General features: G+C 46.0%; 1 protein-coding gene across 4 annotated transcripts in view; it reads left to right on the top strand.

Annotated features, from left to right (window-relative positions):
- The first annotated feature begins 13208 nt into the window (after positions 1-13208).
- SFMBT1 (Scm like with four mbt domains 1) overlaps positions 13209-24587 on the top strand; it is a 143231-nt gene continuing 131852 nt past the window's right edge. For 3 of the 4 annotated variants that reach the window (XM_021671640.2, XM_021671637.2, XM_064367203.1), the window contains exon 1: positions 13397-13471. The gene's annotated coding sequence lies outside the window, so the exon portion shown is untranslated. Of the gene's footprint in view, positions 13472-24587 lie in introns of all 4 variants that reach the window. The other variant, XM_021671636.2, reaches the window with a different exon arrangement.

The following is a 24587-nucleotide window of genomic DNA, read 5'->3' as shown; positions in this document are numbered from 1 at the left end:
TATAATCAGAATAAGAGCAAGATATCATAACTTCTTAGTGAAACATGTCTTTTAAAAATTTTTTAAATATGTAGCCTACAACTTAAAATATATTCTGAAAGCTGTTAAAGGAAGTCTAAATCTGTAAGAAAAATTCCATGAGTATAGTTGAATATTTCACATTTAGTGACACTTTTCACATCACTTTGTGTAAGCCCTTTGTGTTGTGCAAAGAGGTTTTTCCATGAGATGAGAATTACTAACATTTTATATAGGTAAGTAAACTCCATAGGTTGAGCTGGGGCAGAAATTAATGGCTCATGGAGACTGCATTTTTTTTTTTTTTTTTAGGGCTTAGAATGCCCATTTGGACAGAATTTAGCTTTTGTGCTATTGATTACTTCTGTATTAAGCTGGTAGTCAATTGTTCACTTCTAAATGGAAGAGAAAATATTACCTGCACAAGTTAGAAAATGATTTACCAAATTCTATTTTTGAGGTATTATGTATGTACTTAGTGTTTTAAATCAGTAATGTCTGTTCCTTTTGATGCCCATTTGGGAGTATGTGGCAGTTCCTAGCGCACTTATGTGACATTAATCTTCCTAAGACTTGTATGTGCAAGAAAGTATATATAAAAAATACCTGGTGGTAACTTAAAAAAAAAAAAACTCCTCTGAAATATTCACAAGTTTGTTCACAGCTCAAGCCCAAATCTTACAGCTGGGAGAAGCTCCAGACGTCTTCGAGTGCAGCACTCTGCTTTCAGTAGCTCACATGTACTAGCTGCATTTTAAGGAGCACATAGTTGATATCAGGAAGTGACTACTTCAGGTTTTTAACTCCAGACCTGACAGAATGACTAGATAAAGCCAGTGGAAAATGAAAACCAGTGGCCTTACAAGCAAGCTCCATCAGGAATGAAGATTATATGTCCCAGGAATTATAAAATAAGTAATGAGAAAATTAGGATTCAATTGGCCACACTTCACTTTGTACAAAGCTGCTGGGTAAAGCAAGATCTATCGGCATTTTCCCTGATTTTGTCTGTACTATGCAGAAATTTCTTTCTTCTCAAATCCATCTAGTGCTGACATGCAGGAACCAAGTAAGAGCCTAGAACCAAATCAGTTTGGCTGGTAAGCCCAGGCAGGAAACTGTGAGACTATTTATTTGGAAACCGAGTCTTGCTCAGTTGGCCAGGCTAGAGTGCTATGGCACAATATCAGTTCACCGAAACCTCCGCCTCCCGGGTTCAAGCGATTCTCCTGCCTCAGCCTCCCCAGTAGCTGGGATTACAGGCACCCATCTTCATGTCCCGTTAATGATGTTTTACCATGTTGACCAGGCTGATCTTGAACTCCTGACCTTAGGCGATCTGCCCGCTTCAGCCTCCCCAAGTGCTGGGATTACAGGCATGAGTCACTGCACCAGGCCAAAACTGTGAGACTCTTATCAACCAGGGAGATTAAACCCCCCCAGGCTGGGCGTGGTGGCTCACGCCTGTAATCCCAATACTGTGGAAGGCAGAGGCGGGCGGATCACAAGGTCAGGAGTTCGAAACCAGCCTGGCCAATATGGTGAAACCCTCTCTACTAAAAGTAAGGCATGGTGGTGGGCGCCTGTAGTCCCAGCATCTCCTCAGGAGGCTGAATCAGGAGAATCACTTGAACCCAGGAGGTGGAGGTTACAGTAAGCCGAGATTGTGCCACTGCATTCCAGCCTGGGCAACAGAGGGAGACTCTGTCTCAAAAATAAATAAGTAAATATTTTTTAAAACCCTGCTCTGTAGATGTAACAGTCATCAAACACACGAAATGTCCTTATGATCATCTTGTAGCTTCACACCAATATCCTGACAGTTACTGTATTACATTAGTGCAAAAGTAATTGCAGTCTTTGCCATTAAAAGTAATAGCAAAGCCGGGCGCGGTGGCTCACGCCTGTAATCCCAGCACTTTGGGAGGCCGAGGCGGGTGGATCACGAGGTCAAGAGATCGAGACCATCCTGGTCAGCATGGTGAAACCCAGTCTCTACTAAAAATACAAAAAAAATTAGCTGGGCATAGTGGCGTGTGCCTGTAATCCCAGCTACTCAGGAGGCTGAGGCAGGAGAATTGCCTGAACCCAGGAGGCGGAGGTTGCAGTGAGCCGAGATCGCGCCATTGCACTCCAGCCTGGGTAACGAGCGAAACTCCGTCTCAAAAAAAAAAAAAAAAAAAAAAGTAATAGCAAAAACCGCAATTGGTTTTGCACCAAACCTAAATATGTGGGCTATACCTTAATATTAAAGAAAGAATGAGAGAGTAGGGAGAGAGAGGGAATGGGACAGAGGGTACTGGACAGGCAGGGACTGTGGTCTCCACTCATGGTGAACAGGTGGGGGTGTGAAGGACTCTGAGCAGCAGAGGGTTTCCGGCAGTGCTTGACTAAGCCCGGCAGGTGGCTATGGAGAGAACGTGTTTTTTTGTTTGTTTTGGGAAGGTCCATGGTCGTATCTCCCTTTATCCTCTCTTCTCCTGGTTGGGCCTGCCTTGCCAAGTCCCTTCTAAGGGCCAGATGAACAGCCTTCTTCACAACCCTCCTGTCCCAGCCTCTCTAAAAGGGAAACGAGGGGTATGGAGAATGCTCTTGTCTATGCTGGATACCATGTTGAAAGTAAGCATCATCCAGGTTTCATCCTAGAGGGGTCAGTTCCAAGGCCCGGGGGTCACGTAGAGCTTAGGGGCTATCACTTTACATGTATGTGTCTTTTTGTATTTCAAATATACTTCAGTAGTATAGAAAAACAGAAACATTTTCAATCATATTCATTTCATTAAAATACTATTAGTATCTTTAATATCATAATTGTCTTTACTATCCTTTAATACAATAATATAATTTAATATAATATTTTATGAAGGGCAAAATAATTATACTTCTTTGGCGAACAAAATAAAAGTTATTTTAAAGTAGTATTTATCTCCTTTTTACCTCTTCCTTTTAACATTTCTATATTTTGTGTTTTACAATATATGTAATGTTTTATTAGACTAGTATATATATATTAAATAATATGATTTAAGTATTTTGGAAGGCATACACTCATATGGGTACGATATTTTGAAGGTCAGTACAAAAGGGAAATCTTAAATCTCCAACCCCAGGGCATTCTATATGATCGAAATAATGTGATTTACCTTGCAATAAAGGAGTGGTTTAACATTAAAGAAACAAAGAGGCCAGGTGTGGTGGCTCACGCCTGTAATCCCAGCACTTTGGGAGGCTGAAGTGGGCACATCACCTGAGGTCAGGAGTTCAAGACCAGCCTGGCCAACATAGTGAAACACCATCTCTACTAAAAATACAAAAATTTGCCAGGTGACTTGGGAGGCTGAGGCAGGAGACTCGCTTAAACCCAAGAGGTGGAGGTTACGGTGAGCCGAGATCTCGCCATTGCACTCCAGCCTGGGCTGGAGAGAGCAAGACTGCATTTCAAAAAAAAAAGAAAAAAGAAAAAAAAGGAAAAAATCTGATAATCTGATATATGCAGAAACGTGCATGAATCTCAAAAACAAACAGGAAGCTGGACACAGCAGGTCACACTCGTAAACTCAGCACTTGGGAGGTTGAGGTGGGAGAATCACTTGAGACTAGAGTTCAAGACCAGCCTGGGCAACATGGTGAGACCCTGTTTCTACAAACAATAAGAAAAGATGTGGTGGCACATGCCTGTAGTCCCAGCTACTAAAGAGGCTAAGGCAGGAGGATCGCTTGAAGCCAAGAGTTAGAGGCTGCAGTGAGCAATTATTGCACCTATGAAGTGACACCCTGTCTCAGAACAAAAAAACCAGACAAGGCTGGGTGGCTCAAACCTGTAATGCTAGCATTTTCAGAGGCTGAGGCGAGCAGATCACTTGAGGTCAGTAGTTCAAGACCAGCCTGGCCAACATGGTGAAACCTCATCTCTACTGAAAAATAAAAAAAAATTAGCCTAGCATGGTGGCTCACACCTATAATGGAAGCTACTTGGGAGGCTGAGGCAGGAGAATCGCTTGAACTGGGAAGACAGAGGTTGCAATGAGCTGAGATGGCGCCACTGTACTCCAGCCTAAGGGACAGAGTGAGCCACTGTCTCGAAAAAAACAAAACAAAAAGAAAAGAAAAAAGCAACCAGATAGGACTGCTACTTGACAGAGCTGAACAAAAAATTTTAAAAAACAGACATGAGAGAGTATTGCTCTATGATAAATTTTTTTTCCTTTCTTTCCCTTCCTTCCTCCCTTCCTTCCTTCCTTCCTTCCTTCCTTCCTTCTTTCCTCCCTCCCTCCCTCCCTCCCTCTCTCTCTCTCTTTCTTTCTTTCTTTCTTTTGAGGCAAAGTCTCACTCTGTCACCCAGGCTATAGTACTGTGGCACAATCACAGTTCACTGCAGTCTTGACTTCCAGGGTCAAGTGATCCTCCCACCTTAGCCTCCTGAGTAGCTAGGACTACAGGCTTGAGCCACCACACCTGGCTAATTTTTAACATTTCTGTAGAGATAGGGTTTTGCTATGTTGCCCAGGCTAGTCTCAAACTCCTGGTCTCAATCAATCCTCCCGCCTCAGCCTCCTGAAGTGCTGGGATTACAGGCATGAGCCACTGTGCCCAGACTATGATGAAGTTTTTAAAAACAGGCAAAACTGGCCAGGCGCGGTGGCTCACGCCTGTAATCGCAGCACTTTGGGAGGCTGAGGCGGGTGGATCACGAGGTCAAGAGATCGAGACCATCCTGGTCAACATGGTGAAACCCCCGTCTCTACTAAAAATACAAAAAAATTAGCTGGGCACGGTGGCGCGTGCCTGTAATCCCAGCTACTCAGGAGGCTGAGGCAGGAGAATTGCCTGAACCCAGGAGGCGGAGGTTGCAGTGAGCCGAGATCGCGCCATTGCACTCCAGCCTGGGTAACAAGAGCAAAACTCTGTCTCAAAAAAAAACAAAAACAAAATCAAAAACAGGTAAAACTAATCTTGAAACTAGAAATTGGATCAGTGTTTGCCTATGAGTGAGGGGAATCATTAGAAGGCTCTGTATCAGCCAGGCATGGTGGCTCATGCCTGTAATCCTAGCACTTCGGGGTGGCCAAGGCGGGCCGATCACTCAAGGTCAGGAGTTCGAGACCAGCCTGGCCAACCTAGTGTAACCCCATCTACTGAAAATACAAAAATTAGCTGGGCGCGGTGGCATCTGCCTGTAATCCCAGCTACCCAGGAGGCTGAGGCACAAGAATTGCTTGAAACCTGGGAGGTGGAAGTTGCAGTAAGCCGAGATCACAACATCACACTCCAATTTGGGTGACAGAGCAAGGCTCCATTTCAAAAAAAAAGAAGGCTCTGTGTCTTCATGGTGGTGGTGGTTACATGGACTGCACCTCTGTCAGCGCTCAGAGAAATGTACATTTATAAAATGGGTGTTCGTGTGTGTGTGTGTGTATATATACATACATATATATATATATATATATTTTTTTTTTTTGGAGAGAGTCTTGCTCTGCTGCCCAGCCTGGAGTGCAGTGGCACAATCTCTGCTCACTGCAACCTTCACTTCCCGGGTTCAAGCAATTCTCCTGCCTCGGCCTCCGGAGCAGAGTAGCTGGGACTACAGGTGCCTGCACCATGCCCGGCTAATTTTTTATTTTTAGTAGAGATGGGGTTTCACCATGTTGGCCAGGCTGGTCTCAAACTCCCAACCTTAGGTGATCCACCCACCTCGGCCTCTCAAAATGCTAGGATTACATGCGTAAGCCACTGCGCCTGGACCAAAATGGTTATATTTTATCGTATGCAAATTATACCTAAAAAAAAAGTATTGTAAAAAAAAAATCTCAGCCATGCTCATGCCTGTAATCCTAGCACTTTGGGAGGTCAATGAAGGGCACATCACTTGAGCTTAGGAGTTTGAGACCAACCTAAGCAACATAGTGAGACTCCCATCTCTAAAAAAATAAAAATAAAAAAATAAGCCAGGCATGGTGTCACGCACCTATAGTCTCAGCTACTTGGGAGGCTGAAGTGGGGGGATCACCTGAGCCTGGGAGATCAAGGCTGCAGTGAGCCATGATTGCACCACTGCACTCCAGCCTGGGTGACAGAGCAAGAGCCTGTCTCTCTCTCTCGCTCTCTCTCTCTCTCTCTCTCTCACGCACACACACACACACACACACACACACACACACAGCAACAAAACAAAACAACAACAAAAAACACCTCACTATGTTGGTCAAGCAAAGTGCCATGTGGGCTACATTTGTCACAGGACCTACCAGTTTGTGTCCTCTGTCCTAGCCACTGTATGCATTCCTCTTACAATTTGTTTTTTTCTTCTTCTTAGACAAGATCTGGCTATCGCCCAGGCTGGAGTGCAGTGGCATTACCTCAGCTCACTGCAACCTCCACCTCCTGGGCTCAAGCCATTCTCCCACCTCAGCTTCCTGAGTAGCTGGGACTACAGGTGTGCACCACCACGCCTGACTAATTTTTGTATTCTTTGTAGAGATGACATTTCACCATGTTTCCCAGGCTGGTTTCAAACTCATGAACTCAAGTGATCCACCTGCCTTAGCCTCCCAAAGTGTTGGGATTACAAGCTGGAGCCACAAAGCCCAGCACTTCATACAATTTAATTGAGATATTAGTCATATGCCATACAATTCACCTTTTTGAGGTGTACAATTCCATGGTTTTTGGTATATTCACAGAGTTGTGCAATCATCACCGCTATCTAATTTCAGAACATTTTCATCACCTTAAAAAGAGACCCCAGCCCAAAGAACTGCTCCCTGTTTTTTCATGTATTGCTGAGTGTCCTTAGTCACTTATTTGGTGCTTGTGACCTTTTTTTTTTTTTTTTTGAGACAGAGTTTCGCTCTTGTTACCCAGGCTGGAGTGCAATGGCATCATCTTGGCTCACCGCAACCTCTGCCTCCTGGGTTCAAGCAATTCTCCTGCCTCAGCCTCCCAAGTAGCTGGGACTACAGGCGTGCACCACCATGCCCAGCTAATTTTTTGTATTTTTATTAGAGACAGGGTTTCACCATGTTGACCAGGATGGTCTCAATCTCTTGACCTCGTGATCCACCCACCTCAGCCTCCCAAAGTGCTGGGATTATAGGCGTGAGCCACCGCACCCAGCTTTGTGATCTTTTTTTGTGTGTGTGTCACCAGGCTGGAGTGCAGTGGTGCAATCTCGGCTCCCTGCAAACTCTGCCTCCCAGGTTCAAGAGATTCTTCTGCCTCAGCCTTCCCAGTAGCTGGGACTACAGGTGCACACCACCACACACCTGGCTAATTTTTGTAATTTTTTTAGTAGAGACAGGGTTTCACCATGTTGGCCAGGATGGTCTCGATCTCCTGACCTTGTGATCTGCCTGCCTCGACCTCCAAAAGTGCTGGGATTACAGGTGTGAGCCATTGTGCCTGGCCCAACCTGTGACCTCTTCTTAGTAGATAAGAAGTTGAAGGTGCAAAATAATTTAACAAAAATGCATGGTTCAATAACATAAAATGGGAACACTATGCCCATTAATATATTTTCTCCCTATGAATTGGGAAAGGTGGGCTGTGGAGGCAGAGAAGTGCTCTTTAGGGATGAATGGGGCAGAGTCCTGGGCTTGTGGCACTCAAGGATAGAAAACGGGGTCAAAAGGGCCTGGGCCTGTTCCAGTGTAAGCAACGGAAGAAAAGCAAGCTAAGTGCCTTAGGAAGACAGAGAAAGAAGGGGAGCAATCTTGGGAGGTCTCTGGGAGGAGATGGCTTTGAGGTCAGGACAATTATTTCTCATAATTCTGTTGTGCTTTACAGTTTGCAAAGAATGTTTATACACATTTTGTTCTTGGATTCTAGGACCCAACAAAGTAGGTGGTTTCATCCCCATTTTACAAAGATGAGGAAACTGAGCCCAGAGAGGTGAAGAGTCCCCCAGAAGGTCTCACAGAGAAGCAGTGGCTAACTCAGAACTTGGCTCCTGCTGTCTGCCTCCACTCCCGTTGCTTTTTCCCTGACAACACAGTGTAGCTGAGAGGACATGTGGTGGGCCAGGGTTTGCAGGAGCCAATACATGAAGGGAAGCAGGGCTGGTGTTCTGGAGGATGTGTAGTCATGGCCTGTGCTCCCAGGGCAGCAGGGCCAGCATAGTCCACTGGGCCTCAGCGAAGAGTGGCATGGGGTGAGCAGTGACTCTTCGGTGGGGATCACCTGATTGCTTGGGGAATTAGCCACAGAGAGTCATTATGTGGCTGGCCTCACTTGGACTGACTGAAGGAAGGTGGCTGGTCAGTGGCAATGGAAGGCCTCTGATCGCTGGTAGCAGGCCTGGCTGGCCTGTGGAATTTCATTCAGTTCTTCATGGGTTGAAAACAGCATCCCTGGCTGAGGGTTCTGCTAGTCCCCAGGGTCCAGGCCTGGCCCTCAGGTTCATCCAGTACAAGGCCCCAGGTTGATGTCCACCCCCAGAGAGCAGACCTGCTTCATGGTAGCAGGCAAGACTTCAGGGCACAGGGGGCTCATATAGAATGGTTGAACACTAACCCCTTGGTCAACGATGAGGGGGGTTACCACCCCTACCCCATGAAGCCAGCAGGAAGTGGAGACTAAGCTGGGAATGGCCAGGATGCCCGCTGGGTGTGCCAGCCTCTGGTCTTGGATGCTGTCCATTGACTAGCCACCCTCTTGTCCTTCCATGGCCTCTTGGGGAAAGGGCTAGCCTCAAAGTTACGGAGACAGACATGTCTTTGCGCTCAAGGGGACTGATGTCTATCTGTGGGATTAGGGAGGGGGACAGAACCCAGCTAAATAACAAATGCAGGTATAAATTTGATATATTACCACTGGGGAGAGAGATAACCTGTTTAGATGGTGTGTGCAGGAAAAGCCTCTCTGAGGAGACCATCTTGTTAAGCAGATACTGGAACAATAAGGTGTCACCTATGTAAAAGTGGGTGCAGGAAGTGGGATGGAGAGTGTGCCAGGGTCTTGCAGTGGGAAGGACAGTGACTACCCATGAAATGGAAAGGAGACAGGTGCAGCTAAAATATAGCAAGCAAGGCAGGTGAGTGGGGACAGGTGAATGGGACAGGTGAAGGCAGGTGGCCAGGCCACTCTTTTTTTTTTTTTTGAGACAGAGTTTTGTTCTTGTCACCCAGGCTGGCATGATCTTGGCTTACTGCAATGTCTGCCTCCCAGGTTCAAGCAATTCTCCTGCCTCAGCCTTCCGAGTAGCTGGGATCATAGGAGCGCGCCACCACGCCCAGCTAATTTTTGTATTTTTAGTAGAGATAGGGTTTTGCCATGTTGGCCAGGCTGGTCTGGAACTCCTGACCTCAGGTGATCCACCCGCCTTGGCCTCCCCTGGTGGGATTACAGGCGTGAGCCACCGAGTCTGTCCTGGGCCAGTCTTAGAGGCCAAAGTGAGGCTTTTGGACTTGTGCAAAGTACAATAGGGAACCCTGAGAGGCTTTTCAGCTGGGGTGAGTCATGATCAGAAGTCAGTTTTCCTTAAGTTACCCCTCGTTCCATGCTCTTCTGGGGCTGCCTTTTTTGTCAATAACCCCTAACTTGAATTTCCCAGTTGTGTGGCTGTGAAGCTGGCATGTCTGGTTTGTGTCTGAGCTTTGCTTCTTTTAAGGATGACCTGGACGCTCCTAGTTTGCTTTGTCATAGGGAATGTTACGGCCTGTCCTGAAGGATGTTGCAAGAGTTAAAGGAGAATATGTCCAACTGCACATGTGCATTCTCACACCCACATCTACACAGTGTCCGACACAAGTCAGATGTGCAGACAATTTTTAACTGTTCCTTGTGGTTCTTCGTTCTTCCTGTTCCTTAGGGGTCATGAAGGTGAGCAACAGAGAAAGGCTGGAGAGTTTTACAGTATTCTTCTTTTTTTTTTTTTTGAGATGGAATCTCACTCTTGTTGTCCAGGCTGGAGTGCAATGGCTTGATCTCGGCTCACTGCAACCTCCGCCTCCCAGGTTCAAGCGATTCTCCTGCCTCAGCCTCCCGAGTAGCTGGGATTACAGGCATGCACCACCACACCTGGCCAATTTTTGTATTTTTAGTAGAGACAGGGTTTCTCCATGTTGGTCAGGTTGGTCTCGAACTCTAGACCTTAGATGATCTGCCCCCCTTGGCCTTCCAAAGTTCTGGGATTACAGGTGTGAGCCACCACACCCGGCCAAGTTTTACAATATTTGAATAAATTGAAAAATAGGACCGGACATGGTGGCCAGTACTTTGGGAGGCCAAGGCGGGTGGATCACTTGAGCCTAGGAGTTCAAGACCAACCTGGGCAACATGGCAAAACCCCGTCTCTAAAAAGATACAAAAATTAGCTTGGCATAGTGGTGCACACCTGTAGTCCCAGCTACTCGGGGGGCTGAGGTGGGAGGATTACTTGATCCTGTGAGGTAGAGGCTGCAGTGAGCCATGATTGCACCACTGCACTGCAGCCTGGGCAACAGAATGAGAACCTGTTTCAAAACAATTAAAAAAAAAAAACATTAACAACAAGAGCTAACATTTACAAAACATTTACTATGTCCTAGGCATTGAGTTGGTAAGGCAGGTGTTATTCTTATCCCAGTTTTATAGACCAAGACCTGAAGGCCCAGAGGGGAAAGATAATTTGGCAAGGTCACAGGGCTGCTAAGTGTTGAACCTGGATGGTCCATCCTCAAAGCCAGTCCTCCTAACCCTTACATGATTATCCTAGAATGTGTAGAGACACATAAACCAGTGTGGATATCAACTGATATTCTGAAAAAAAGAATTCATGAGGGCATGAGCGGGAATCAATCTTTTTCATATGTTATAACCTATTCCAAAGAACCAATATTTACATTCACATGGTATTTGCTGAAACCTAGGTCTACAGAAGGAAATGGAGAATGCAGAAACATACCAATCAAAATCAAGTCTAGCATAAAAGTAGGTTTTACTAAACAAAGAGTAAGAAAAGTTTTTTTGTTTGTTTGTTTTTTGATACAGTCTTGCTCTGTCACCAAGGTTGGAGTCCAGTGGCACAATCATGGCTCACTGCAGCCTAAAACTCCCGGCCTCAAGCGATCCTCCTGCTTTCACCTCCCAAAGTGCTAGGACTACAGGTGTAAGCCACTGCGTCTTGTCAATAATTATTTAATAAATGTTAATTGCAGAATTAATAACAAGATGACAGTGGCAGTGCATTAAGTCCATATTTTACTACAAAAATTGGGACAGATAATCATCAGAGAATGAAATATGAAATGAAATTGTACAAAACTAGCAGAAAAGAAGACTATAGATGGGCAGTGGAAAGCTCACTTTGTCAGCATTGAAACAATTAAAAAAAACACAAAGGATTCACTAGAATGACAGATTGAACATTAGAATAAAACGAGAGAACAATAGGCTAGAAAATATTTGCATAATGACAAAGGAGTAATATCTATTAGTATATTTAATAACTATCATTCACAGAAGGAATGAAGAGAGTAAATGTCTGGAAAAACATTCATTTTTGAATGTTTCATCACCTAACAAATGCTAAGTAACCATGAACTAGCAACAGATTATTAAAGTAGGGGGGGAAATGGCACTCAATATTTATGTGTGTTAAACTCCTTACACTTGTTCCTTGGTGGTGGAAAAATAATTGGGGCAGCTCGGTTCTTTGGGAAAATATGACGCTGTAAGGCAAGACCACTTGGCCATTCCTTTCCACTTCCAGGTATTTGTCCCAAGTACAGAATTCAAGGATATGTTAGCAAACAACTGTAAATAACCAAAAATATTAGGGGGCTGAAGTGAATGGTTAAGGACACCTGCACACCTTAAAAATGGATCATGTGAACAAAAGAAAAAATGGTAGTGAAAGTAGCAACAAAAAAGTGGTTTCAACTATATAAAGACATGTATATATATATGTTTTGTGTCGTGAAAAGTTGCATTTCATTGTAATAATATGGATACTGTATTCTTTTTAGATTTCTCTCTGGTTGTCATATTTATTGTCTTTTCAATGGCGATTTTAAAAAAAAAAAATGTGGATTCAAATCCAGCCAGCAGCGGTTGACTTTGAGCAAGCTTTTGAAGTGGGGTATTTCCCAGAGCGGTTGAGGGAGGTGGCCTGAGCTTGCGCCTAGCACATGGTGGGTACCCCAGACTTTCTTCTTGCAGTGGGGGCGCCTCTTCTTCCCTCAAAGGCAGGATTCATCAGAACCTTGTCCGAGAACTCCTTTCAGGGCCTGGGAGTCTGACCGGGAGCTCCCGGGTCTCGGTGGCGCGGGAACTCCCTCTGGGAGGGAACTTTCTGGAGCAGGTGGGCGGGTGTGTGTTCCACGGGCACCTGTCCTTGAGAGGAGGGGGCGAGCTCGGGCAACGTAACCGCCCGCGGTCACCTCGGGCTGCGGGGCAGACTTGCAGCGGTCTTCGAGGTTCTTATCCTTCTCGGGGCTCCGGGCTCTTTCGTCCCAATTCGCAGCTGTCCTGTGCCCCTCGCTGCAGGAAGACAAGATTTACAGGGCGCCTCCTGCGGAAGCCTAGGGATATCGGGGGCGCCGAAAGGCCCGAGCCGGACTTCGCAGATAGGGGGCACTTGGGTGTCTTTCCAGGTCTCAGAGGGCGCGCCCGATCCCCGACGTGGGGCAGGCAAACGGGCACAGCCCCTGCGGCGGCGGCGGCAGCACGCGCCCATCTGGGATCCGGCCGCCCCTCAGCTCATGCCATCTTGCCCAAGCCGGTCACGTGCGGACGACAGCGGCGCGCTTTGCCCGGCCGGTACGCCAGGTCCGACCTGCGGACCCCTCTAGGCTCCCCGCCACCACGTCCACAACCCGAGGTGAGGCGCCGGGTTCCTTCCCTCCCGGGTCGGGGCCGGGCCAGGGCAGGCACTGGGTTCCCGGCGGTGCGTCTCCTCTTCCGGGCCGTTCCGCTCGGAGCCACCGCGCCGTCGGGGGCCCGAGTGGCCGCCGCGTGTCCTGCGCCACGGCCTCGGGGCCGTCCGCGCCGAGTGGCTGGCTGGGGGTGTGGGTGGCCAGCGGTGCCGGACCCCCAACACACCAGCCCGCGGAGCCTCGCCTCCCGCGCGGCCCCAGCCGGGAGGGAGCTCGGGCGGGAGCGGGGCGGCCGGGCCCGGGGGTTCCACGGGCGCGGCGCGAGGGGCGCGGGCTGCCGGGAGGACCGCGGAGCTGGGGGTGGGGGGGGCGCGGGCGCATGCGCCCTGCGTCCGTGCCATATTGGAATGAGTCGGAGCGCGGAGCGCCGCCGCCGCCGCCGCCGCCTCCGCCGGAGCGCGGGTGGAGGGGGGCGGGGAGAGCTGCCGGCCGCCCCGCTCCGCCGAACCCAGCAGGAAGGAGGGCGCGAGCGGGCGAGCGCGGGCAGCGCGAGAGGAAAAAGCGCCCGCGCGGGGAAGCGAAAAGAAAGAAAGAAAGAAAACGAGCGCGAGAGGGGGAAAAGCGAGCGATTGAGCGAGCGCGCGCGCGAAAACTCCCGGCAGGTAAAAAAGCGGGGCCGCCGGCTGGGCCTTCCCGCGCGGCGGCCTGGAGGGGCGGCGGAGGCGCCGGGGCGGGGGACCGCACCGCGTCCCCTTCGAAGCGGCGGCGCAACTTTGCCAACGGAAAATCGTCGGACGCCGGCGGGCGCGCGGGCTGAGGCGCCAACGGGCGGCGGCGGCGGCGGCACGTTGGGGGCGGGGGCGGGGCGGGGGGGGGAACGCGGCGCCCGCGCGCGGCCCCGCGGTCCCGCGCGCCGGCCGGCCGGCTGCAGGGGCGCGCCTGGGCGCCTCGCCGCGGCAGAGAGCGGCGGCGGCCGTCAGCCCCTGGCGGGCAGCGCAGTGCAGCGCGCATCAGCTCGCGGGAGGCGTGAAAGGAAAGTGGCCGGGCGGCGGCAGTGGCTGGCGCCCAAGTTCCCCGGCGCTCCGGGCCCGCCGCGCGCCCCTCCCCGCGCTCCGCCCGCCGAGCCCCCGCGGACCCGCCCCCCGGGCTCGCTCCGGGCGGGGCGCGAACCCGCAGCTGGGGCCGGGCGCGCGGCCGGTCGGAACTTCGGAGGGCCCGGGCGGCCGCCGCGCGGTGGCTGAGCGTCTAGCGGCCGCCGCAACCGGTGGCTCCCGGCCGCCGTTGTGAAGTGAGCGGGCCTCCCCCGCGCCGTGGCCCGCCGGGCACCGCTGCCCGACCCCGCGCCGACCCGGGCAGCGCCCGACCTTCCGCCGGGAGGTCCGCGGCCGTTTCGATTTCTGTTCTAAAGTCGGATTTTGCACGCTGAAAAGGAGGCTGTGGAAGAGCGAGCGGCGTCCTGGGAAGCAAGGCCTGCTCTGTGCGGAGCAGAAACGTCTTGTGCGAACAGAAATAAATTCCCGCGGAAAGGATGTACGTTAATGCTAAGTTTTTCACAAGATGTCAGCTGTTCCTGTTGGGTCTAAAACTAAACTGGCAGGCACAGGTCACCCCTAGAGCTTGTGCTCAAGGAGTAGTGGACGCTCAGGTCAGGTGGGGGTGTTCCCAGCGGGTCGTCCGAAGCAGCACTGGTTGATGGTCCCAGGAGATGTTTTTGAGTCCTGTTAGCAGTGATCTGTGTTTGAGAACCAAGTGAACCTCAAAGAGATTTGAAAGGAAGTAAGATGGATTTTGTCAATCCCCGCGTATATTTTCTCTTGAACCACATTTTCTAAGATGTCATACTTAAATTTTATTGCATCTAGGTAAAATGCCTGAACATGTAATCATTAATTTGTCAACTGGCTTGAGAGGATGAAGGAAGATTAGTGTGTCCTCATGCGTACACTTTGAGGCCTGTTGACTAGCGTTTTGAGGCATTTATTGAATCGTAGGCCATAGGTAGATTCAGAGTTCAGATTTTTTTGCGATGTCAAGTAACGGCCTGGTGCGAACGGGAGTGGCCAGAGATCAGGAAACAGTTCTGTTATTACCATTGTCATAGACTAACTGCCTCATCTTGGGTACTTTTCTTATCCATTGTAGCTTTGATTTTCCTTATTTGCAACATTAAGATAAACAGATCATTTTTTTGGGGAGTCTTTCAGTTGGAAAATTCGGCGGCTTTTTTAACTGAAAGATTCTTAGAAATCACAGTGTATATATATATATTTTCTTTTTTTTCACGTTGTGACACAGTGTGTATTTTGAAAGGTCCTTGCAACGTGTGTCTTTATTAAAATTCATTTGGAAAAAACATCTTCATAGCTAGATCCAGAATGGTTTTATATGATTTATTTGAACAGATTTTTAACAATGTATATCAATGTGCTTAAAAATTGTGTGTATTTTTTATTGAGGTATAACCTACAGAAAGATCTTAAGGTACAATTCAGTGACTTTTTAATTTTTTATTTATTTTTTAAAAAAATAACCAAAGAGCACCCTGGACTCACAGGAGACTCATCCCCGAGGACCAGCACTCCTCAGGGGGTCCCCTTGCTACATCCTCACCAGCATCACTGACAGAGTAACCAAGATGCCCAAGACCTCAGTCTTCCTATCCAGGGAGCTCCCTGGGTTCAGAGCCATTTCTCAGCGTGAAGGATGAATGGATCTGCATCTTGTTCCATCAGTGACTTTTTATATATGTATGTGCCCTGATAACCACACTCAGATCAAGATATGGAACATTTTCAGGCCCTGGATCCTTTCCATTCAGTAAACACATTCCCCCTGCCCAAGGCAACCACAATTTTGACTTCTGTCACCACAGATGAGTTTTGCCTCAAAACAGGACCCTTCTGAGGGTTAAAGGGGCAATACTAACAAACTAAGGATAGCTTGTATGTAAACTTAGAGTTATGGCCGTTTTAGCCATGACCTTTTGCTTATATAATGATTCTTAGGGTTATAATCCAGAATAACTTAAAATTCTGTCCTGAGAGACTTCTTAGAAGGTCACTTTTCAGCAGGGGCATTACTTTGCTGGTTTGGATTTGCAGTTCTTGGGAGTCTTTATGTTCACAGACATGGTATTAATCTGTTACTTCCCATTTTTGGAATATAGGTACTATATATTTGTAGACAATAGATTTGAAGAGTGAATCATGAATTTTCCCAGGAAGTTGTTAGTAGATGAATCAGTTTCTTAATGCCTAGAATTTGCTGGGAAAATTGAATGAAAATTGTTTTTTTAAAGTTAAGTAAGTTAAGGATGTGTGTATAAAGCTTTAACAACCTTTTAAATGACAGCAGTTAACTTGATTTATATATACAGGATAGTCTAGTCATTAAAAGTCCAACAATGAAAGCAAAAACAGAAGGTTAACTAAAACTTATGTCAGGTGCAATTAAAAAAAAATCTCAGCGTGACTGATACCTTTTTGTATTAGACCTCTGTTTAGGAAGGTGGATTTTTAAATATTCCCCACTGAGGCAAATGCTGCAACAATTTGCATTTCCTTCACTAATGTCTTATTGTGCCTTTTCTTGTTTCTACTGTAAAGGAGATGGGTTAGATGTTTTAACTAAATTCTTATTTTGTTAGGTCCTAACAAAGACTTGTGTTTTTTACTGCAAAGATATCTGTGTGATAAAAGTTGGGAATGTTCTAAGGCCTGTGGTAGGGATCTATGGGGAATAGTCCACAAAGTTCAAAGGTTTTCTTTTGTGAAATGATTTCGCTGAGTAATTCTTTCTGTGTGTTAAGTTAGCCAGCTAACTGACTGACCAGCAACTATGCTGGATTTGCTCACTCCACCCAAGATTCACAGCCTCATTAACCAAGAGAGTAATTGATGACTTAGCTATTACTGATCCGTTGTTTCTTTGTGTGGCTCTTTTTTTTTTTTTTTGAGACGGAGTTTCGCTCTTGTTACCCAGGCTGGAGTGCAATGGCGCTATCTCAGCTCACCACAACCTCCGCCTCCTGGGTTCAGGCAATTCTCCTGCCTCAGCCTCCTGAGTAGCTGAGATTACAGGCACGCGCCACCATGCCTAGCTAATTTTTTGTATTTTTAGTAGAGACAGGGTTTCACCTGTTGACCAGGATGATCTCGATCTCTTGACCTCGTGATCCACCCGCCTCGGCCTCCCAAAGTGTTGGGATTACAGGCGTGAGCCACGGCGCCTGGCTTATGTGGCTCTTTTAAGATTTCTTTTATGTGATCAGACTGTTTAATTTAAAATCTGTTGAATCTTTAAGAGGTGCAACTAAAGAGATACACAATAAAAAACAAAATATACAACGAAAGAGAATTTCCTTTTTTTGATATGTTTCATTGTAAACTCAGATTTTTCCCTTTAAAAATAATTTGCTGGCTAGGCATGGTGGCTCACACCTATAATCCCAGCACTTTGGGAGGCCAGGCAAGAGGCTCCCTTGAGACCAGGAGTTTTAGACAAGCCTGGACAAAAAAGAAAAGGGAGACCCTGACTCTACAAAAAATAAAAACATTAGCCAGGTGCAGTGGTAGGCCCCTGTAGTCCCAACTCCTCAGGAGGATGAGATGGGAGGATCCCTTGAGCCCAGGAGTTTGCAGTTGCAGTGAGCTATGATTGCACTGCTGCACTCCAGCCTGGGTGATGGAGTGAGACTGTCTCAAAAAACAAACCAACCAACCCAACATGATTTGCCTATCCATAATCTACTGCTTCTGTAGGATACTTTTGCTTTCACAGTGATAACTAGACTGGGTTTAGCTGTGGAATGGTGGTGTAGCAGCAGGTATCATTTAGCTCTAAAGTATGTAGAAAAGATGAACTATACAAATTTCATTAGCTTTTTATTATGACTTCATATTATGTTCACGTTAAGTTAATGAATACAGTCCAAAAAGCAGAAGGCTATTATTTAGACAGATATTTTACATTCTTTAGTATTTTTAATGTTACATTTTTTTCCTCATAATTTTCCAGAATTTTGCTTTCTGGGATTATTTGGCTGATAACCAATATTTCAGAATAATTACATGAAAATAAAAGAATTTGTAATGAGTAAATGGTACGACTTTCTTATGGCAAAGTATTTTTCTTTTAGTATATAGCATTTGTTACCTAACGGGTATTTTGCATTTGAAAACAGTATTTCTGCATATACATAGTTATTTAATGGGATAAAAGTGTCTGGGGATTTTGGTTACCTGGGAGATTTTGAACCATTAGACTTTGGGGAGTGGGATTTTGATAGAAGTCTCCCATTCTTCAAGGGATACTAATCTCACTGGAAAATGATTTAAAAAGAAAGAATGTGGTCAGGTTGCCGCAGATTCACGTTTAAACTTTTCAAAAGGGGGAGGGACAATAAGAACAACGACACGTTATTAATAGAAAACTTATATGACTTCACTGCATAAGTTTTAATGGTTTCATTGTAAACCCTTTTCTGTAACTTAGAGACACCTGAAAACTTGTATGTAATTATTCTTTCTTTTATTCAAGAGGATGTTTATAACCTTATTTAGCTCTCTTTTGTCTTTAGGCAATCACTCAAGGAATTTATTTAAAAACAAAAAATAGGCTGAGCAGAGTGACTTATACCTGTAATCTCACCACTTTGGAAGACCAAGGCAGGCAGTTCTCTTGAGTTCAGAAGTTCGAGACCAGCCTGGACAACATAGGGAAGCCCTGTCTCTAAAAAAAAAAAAAAAAAATTGTCAGGTGTTGTGGTGTGCGCCTGTAGTCCCAGCTCCTCAAGAGGCTGAGGCAGGTAGATCGCTGGAGCCTGGGGATGGAGGTCGCATTGAGCTGTGTTCACGCCCCTTTAGCCGAAGTGACATAGTGAGGCCCTGTCTCAAAAAAATAAATAAAAACACAAAAATTAGTCTGTATATGTGTGTTAAATGATGATTTAAGTCCCTGTTGAACTCTGTGGTTTGAGTAGTTAAATAACTTCAGTGAGCCAAGCATGTCATTGTGCAGAGAGAGGCTATTAGGTGACATTTCTAACATGATGCACAATGCTGTGTGTATTGGGTCTTTTTTTTTTTTTTTTAAACTGGCATACTGGTCTGGTACATTGGTTCTTTTTTGATGTTTTTGTTTAGTCTAGAGAAAGGTTAATTAGTAAACTGATGTGGGGCAGATAGGGTTGTTAAGAGTCAGTATCTGTTTATCTGGGAAAGTTGAGTTCTGTCTAAGATGGTATTTGGAGAGGATCTTAGATGAGAGATGGAAGGTGGTTTGTTGGCAGTTGAAAGTGTGGGACAATCACACATTTGGAATGACAACATGAGCTGGGATGAGAAATTTAGCAATTGCTAAAATGCCTCAGGAGTTTTTCTTGCTGATACTCGATTTAAAGTGTTAACCAATGAGTACTCAGATTTGAATTCCAAATTATTATTTTTTGTACCCTGAGGAGTTTTTAAAAAAGCATTTGAGGTGGTACTATGGAATATTTGCTCCGCGGTAAGGCCACCCGTTAGTTGCCACTGGTTGTTCATTTCTTTTCACCATTTGCTCCCCAGACTAGAGTGCCTTCCTGTCTCTGAGTTTTTTCTAGTGTTCTTTCTTATAGACCAGTTCCTCTAAAACATGCTTTTTCTGTGTTAAAAATAGTATATGGTAATTTGGAATTGTAATTTTAAGATACCTTTTGGGCTCATTTTGACTTGCGTCATAAAATAACCCTCTTGGAGTGGTTAGATGGTGATCACACCAATGCACTTAGCATATCGCCTGTCTAGAACATAGTGATAGATGATAAGGATATACATTTTTATTATAAAAAATTTTATATGTAGCAAACTTGCACGTCCTGCACATGTATCCTGGAACTTAAAATGAAATCAAATTAAAAATTTTTTTATCAAAAATTAGCCAGGCATGGTGGTGGATGCCTGTAGTCCCAGCTACTTGGGAGGCTGAGGCAGGATAATTGATTGAACCCAGGAGGTGGAGGTTGCAGTGAGATGAGATCATGCCACTGCACTCCAGCCTGGGTGACAGAGAGAGAGTCTGTCTCAAAAAAAAAAAAAGACAAAAAGAAAACAACAAATTTATGGTTGTGGTAAGATATATACATATAGTGTGAACTTTACCATTTTAACCATTTTTACGTGTACAGTTCAGTGGCATTAAGTACATTCACATTATTGTGTAAGCATCAACCACCATCCATCTCTAGAACTTTTTTATCTTCCCATACTGGAACTCGGTACCATGAAACAGTAATTCCCCATCTGCCCTCCTCCCACCCTAGGCAGCCACTGTTCTACTTTCTGTCTTTGTGATTTTGACTATTCTAGGTACCTTATTGAAGTGGAATCATACAGTATTTATCCTTTTGTTATTGCCTTATTTCATTTAATATAATGTCTTTAAGGTTCATCTATGTTGTAGCATGTGTCAGAATTTTTTTTGTGTGGAAGTAAATTATTTGAAAGACTTCCACAGCAGGTAAAGTGGAAGTCAGGTCTCAGAATCCTGTTTGCTAGGATTTGTTTACCTCCCTTGGAAGAACTTCGTGTGTGTCCAGCAGAGCTGAGAGAACCAGGTACCTTATCCGTAGATACAGTTTGGGCACACTTGCTTATTAGGACAAAAGAGACAGAGCAGAATGTGACAGCAGGGGGGAAGACAAGGGCAGTATAAAAGCAAAGGTTGCTGGAGTCTGAGGTCTCGTTGGGAAACGACAGAGCCTCATGGGTCTCAAGATGTCATCTTACGGTGTGATCACTGACATTCATCATGTTGACCTGAGTCAAAGCATGTCATCCAGAACAGTTAACCAAAAAAGTTTGTGTGCTCACAGTTGTAAATAAGCCTTCGCCTATCTGAAAGACATGGTTATTCAAAGACTCAATCCCCAGCTGTTCTGGTTAGTTGAGGTTTTGCCACATTTCACTCTTGTTTCTGTATTGATAGAAAACTAGTAGATGTTTAATAAGACTTAATGACATAATAATAATACCACATAATTAATGTTTTGTATTTTTTTTTTTTTGAGACTGAGTCTCGCTCTGTCACCAGCAGCCAGGCTGGAATGCAATGGTGAGACCTCGGCTTACTGCAACCTCCGCCTCCCAGGTTCAAGCAGTTCTCCTACCTCAGCCTCCCGAGTAGCTGGGACTACAGGCGCGTGCCACCATGCCCAGCTAATTTTTATATTCTTAGTAGAGACGGGATTTCACCATGTTAGCCAGGATGGTCTCGATCTCTTCCTCATGATCCGCCCGCTTCGGCCTCCCAAAGTGCTGGGATTACAGGTGTGAGCCACCGCGCCCAGCCTGTTTTGTATTTTTTTATCTGCCACAGTCTGATGATAATGCTTTATATTTTAGATTTACTATGTCACTTTAATTCTGTATTTGTGAAATATAGATGTCCATGGTTGGAGAGGAAGCAGGGTTGACAGTTAAGGATTATAGAGAGTTGAGCAGTTACATACTTTCAGAATGGTTAAAGAGGTATATTTTCGTTTTATTATTGTGTTCTATTATTATTTTTAATGGCTGTATTAATGTAGTAAATGTGGGATGAGTTTCCTAATAGTGTTTGTTACCAGGAGAAGGGTATCTCTTAATTATTCCCCTCTCTTGGTGGCAAGGATGTTTTTGACTTTCTGGAAATCACTGAAGAATTGAGTGAATGTCATGAGGCCTGATTTGTGCCTTATATTACTATTCAATTCTTTAAGAATGGTTAGTTGTTTCCTAGAGTTAGTAGGGCTTTTCTGAAAGTATCAGTTTCTTTGGCATGATGTTGTCTAATAGGGCATAGAGCCACAGTAGTAAAAGTCAGTGGTTAGGGTAGGGGACATTTGTCTAAGCTGGACTCCCTGGGCTCAAGCGATTCTCCTGCCTCAGCCTCCTGTGTAGTTAGGAATAGAGAGGTGCATGCCATAGCATCTGGCTAATTTTTTAAAACTTTTTTTTTTTTTTTTGAGATGAAGTTTTGCTCTTGTTGCCCAGGCTGGAGTGCAATGGTATGATCTCAGCCACCTCCACCTCCCAGGTTCAAGCGATTCTTCTGCATCAGCCTCCTGAGTAGCTGAGATTACAGGCGCCTGCCACACGCCTGGCTAATTTTTTGTATTTTTAGTAGAGATAGGGTTTGATCATGTTGGCTAGGCTGGTCTTGAACTCCTGACCTCAGGTGATCCACCCGCCTTGGCCTCCCAAAGTGCTGGGATTACAGGCATGAGCCACTGTGCCAGGTCTTTAAGACATTTTTTGTAGAGATGGGGGTCTCTCAGTGTTGCCCAGGCTGGTCTCAAACTCCTGGCCTCAATTGATTCTCTAGCCTCAGCTTCCCAAAGTGCTGGGATTGCAGGCATGAGCCACTGTGCCCAGCCTGGCCTTCATTTTTTATCATTGAGCAAAATGAGCAGGGTTGGGTAGTCTGGCTAAAGATAGAAATTTGAGAAACTTTGGGTGTATTATTGTTGTTATAGGCGTTTATGATGGTATTAAAACATCTGAACCCCTTGACCTCTTAATGTAATTAGTATTTATTTTAATTTTATCTTTCTTTTAATGTTGGCTTTCCAGTTCTCAATCAAGTTATAGTTGCATTTAAAACATACATAGTTTTCATTATTGTTAATACGAATAACACCGTATACAAATTGGTAAACGGGCTTAGATCTTCTCTTAGGCATTATGTACCCAGTTTTCCGGTAAGTATTCAGTTGGGCTCCTCAATCAACAGAGAAGAGCTTCACATGACTTTCTTTGTTGCCAGGCTCCATTCTCAGGAATGGTTATGACAAGGGATGCAGAGGGCTGGTTGGGCTCTTCTGGCCTCCCATTCTAGGGAGAGTCTCCTGTTTCTGCAGCAAGTGCTTGAGGAGGGCTGCGTGATTCCTGCAGCGAGACTCAGGGCAGTAAGGCACAACTGCGCCCACCCCAGCTCCTCCCCTAGCCATTGACATTTACTCCTGTTTTTACCTGTCGACTTTTTGGCTGAGTGCTTTCCGGAATAGTCTGCTGGTGAGATGTTGGGTTCTGGTAATGGTATTCTTTCTCTACAGCCTCCTTGAGAGGCTTCCCTGTTCTCCCTGTGCCTTGTCTTTTATCTCACTGTGGCCTTCATTTTCTCCGAGAATTCCAGCCCCATCAGGCCTGGACCAACTGTTTAATCCTTCAGTTGCTCCCTAACCAATCTACTTTGTTCTTTCCCTCTTTCCTTTCTGTAGCCCCATAAGCCGCCTGCAACGTTCCAGCCAGTGCCTCTCTCTGCTCCTGGGTATAGATTACCTTGGAGGAGAATTCAGGTTCTCCGGACAGCCCTGTCTTGAGGCAGACCTTTGCCTTCTTCTGTGACCTTTTAAGACCCTCCCTTTTTTCCTTTTGCATCTCTCTCAATGAAGTTGCCCACATTTAGAGTTTGTCTAGCCCCTGTGCTCCCCTAAGATCCCTACAATCCTTCCCACTGGGCTTCCAAGTTGGATGCCACACTGGCACCTCAGAATCCACAGGTCCAAAATAGAATTTCTCTTTCTACCCCAAGGACGCCAGTCCTCTAGTAGGCCTGTTTTTTCCAGTTCGCTTTCTTTACATTGTTCTTCAGCAATGGTGTTTCCTGTGGAACTCGAGGTCTTATTCTTGGATTACCAACCTCAGACTTAGAGTATACAGTTGTGACTCCTTGGTTTTCAAACATTTTTGAAGTTGTGGAACCTTCTATTTAAATGAAATCTTTCTAAAAAGCCCAATAAGTAAAATAAATAAAATGAGAGTCCTCCTAGTGGTCAGGGAGGGAGGTGGTGGGCAGGGTGTGAAGGGCCAGCATCCTGTCCGCAGCCGAGTAGTTGGACGTTCTCTGCTTCTCCCTCCTCCCAGGCAGGGCTGGCGGCTGGTTCTTGGGGCAGCCTTCCCTGTGGATTCTGCATAAATGGAGCGCCCTAGAGTTACTGTCAGTACTGCTTTGAGGTTATGCTTAAGTTTTAAACCATTTTATCTGTTCTGTACCCCACTTCTTTCCTTAGGAAATTTAAATTTTTTTTTTTTTTTGAGACGGAGTTTCACTCTTGTTAACCAGGCTGGAGTGCAATGGCGCAATCTCAGCTCACTGCAACCTCCGCCTCCTGGGTTCAGGCAATTCTCCTGCCTCAGCCTCCTGAGTAGCTGGGATTACAGGCACGCGCCACCATGCCCAGCTAATTTTTTGTATTTTTATTAGAGACAGGGTTTCACCATGTTGACCAGGATGGTCTCGATCTCTTGACCTCGTGATCTACCCGCCTCGGCCTCCCAAAGTGCTGGGATTACAGGCGTGAGCCACCGCGCCCGGCGGAAATTTAAATTTTAATTGTGACTGATAGACGTAAAATTAGTGCCAGTGATGAATCCTGCCAAGGAAAATGAAAGACACCTTGGAAACCCAAGCTAGGTTTTTTTTTTTTGCTTGTTTTTTTTTTTTGAGATAGAGTGTTGCTTTGTCGCCTGGCGCCAGGCCAGAGTGCAGTGGCAAGATCTCAGCTCACTACAACTTCTGCCTCCCAGGTTCAAGCAATTTTCCTGCCTCAGCCTCCCGAGTAGCTGGGACTACAGGCACATGCCACCACGCCCAGCTAATTTTTGTATTTTTAGTAGAGACGGGGTTTCATTATGTTGGCCAGGATGGTCTTGACTCTTGACCTCGTGATCCGCCAGCCTCGGCCTCCCAAAGTGCTGGGATTACAGGCGTGACCCACTGCGCCCAGTCGAAGCTAGGTATTAAAGAATCAACTTTGTC

The sequence above is a fragment of the Aotus nancymaae genome, unplaced genomic scaffold (assembly GCF_030222135.1).
Source record: "Aotus nancymaae isolate 86718 unplaced genomic scaffold, 86718_ANA_hifiasm-v0.15.2.pri h1tg000067l, whole genome shotgun sequence".
NCBI lineage: Eukaryota > Metazoa > Chordata > Mammalia > Primates > Aotidae > Aotus > Aotus nancymaae.
The sequence above is the reverse complement of the archived record's forward strand: the minus strand, read 5'-3'. Positions and strand labels throughout refer to the sequence as shown.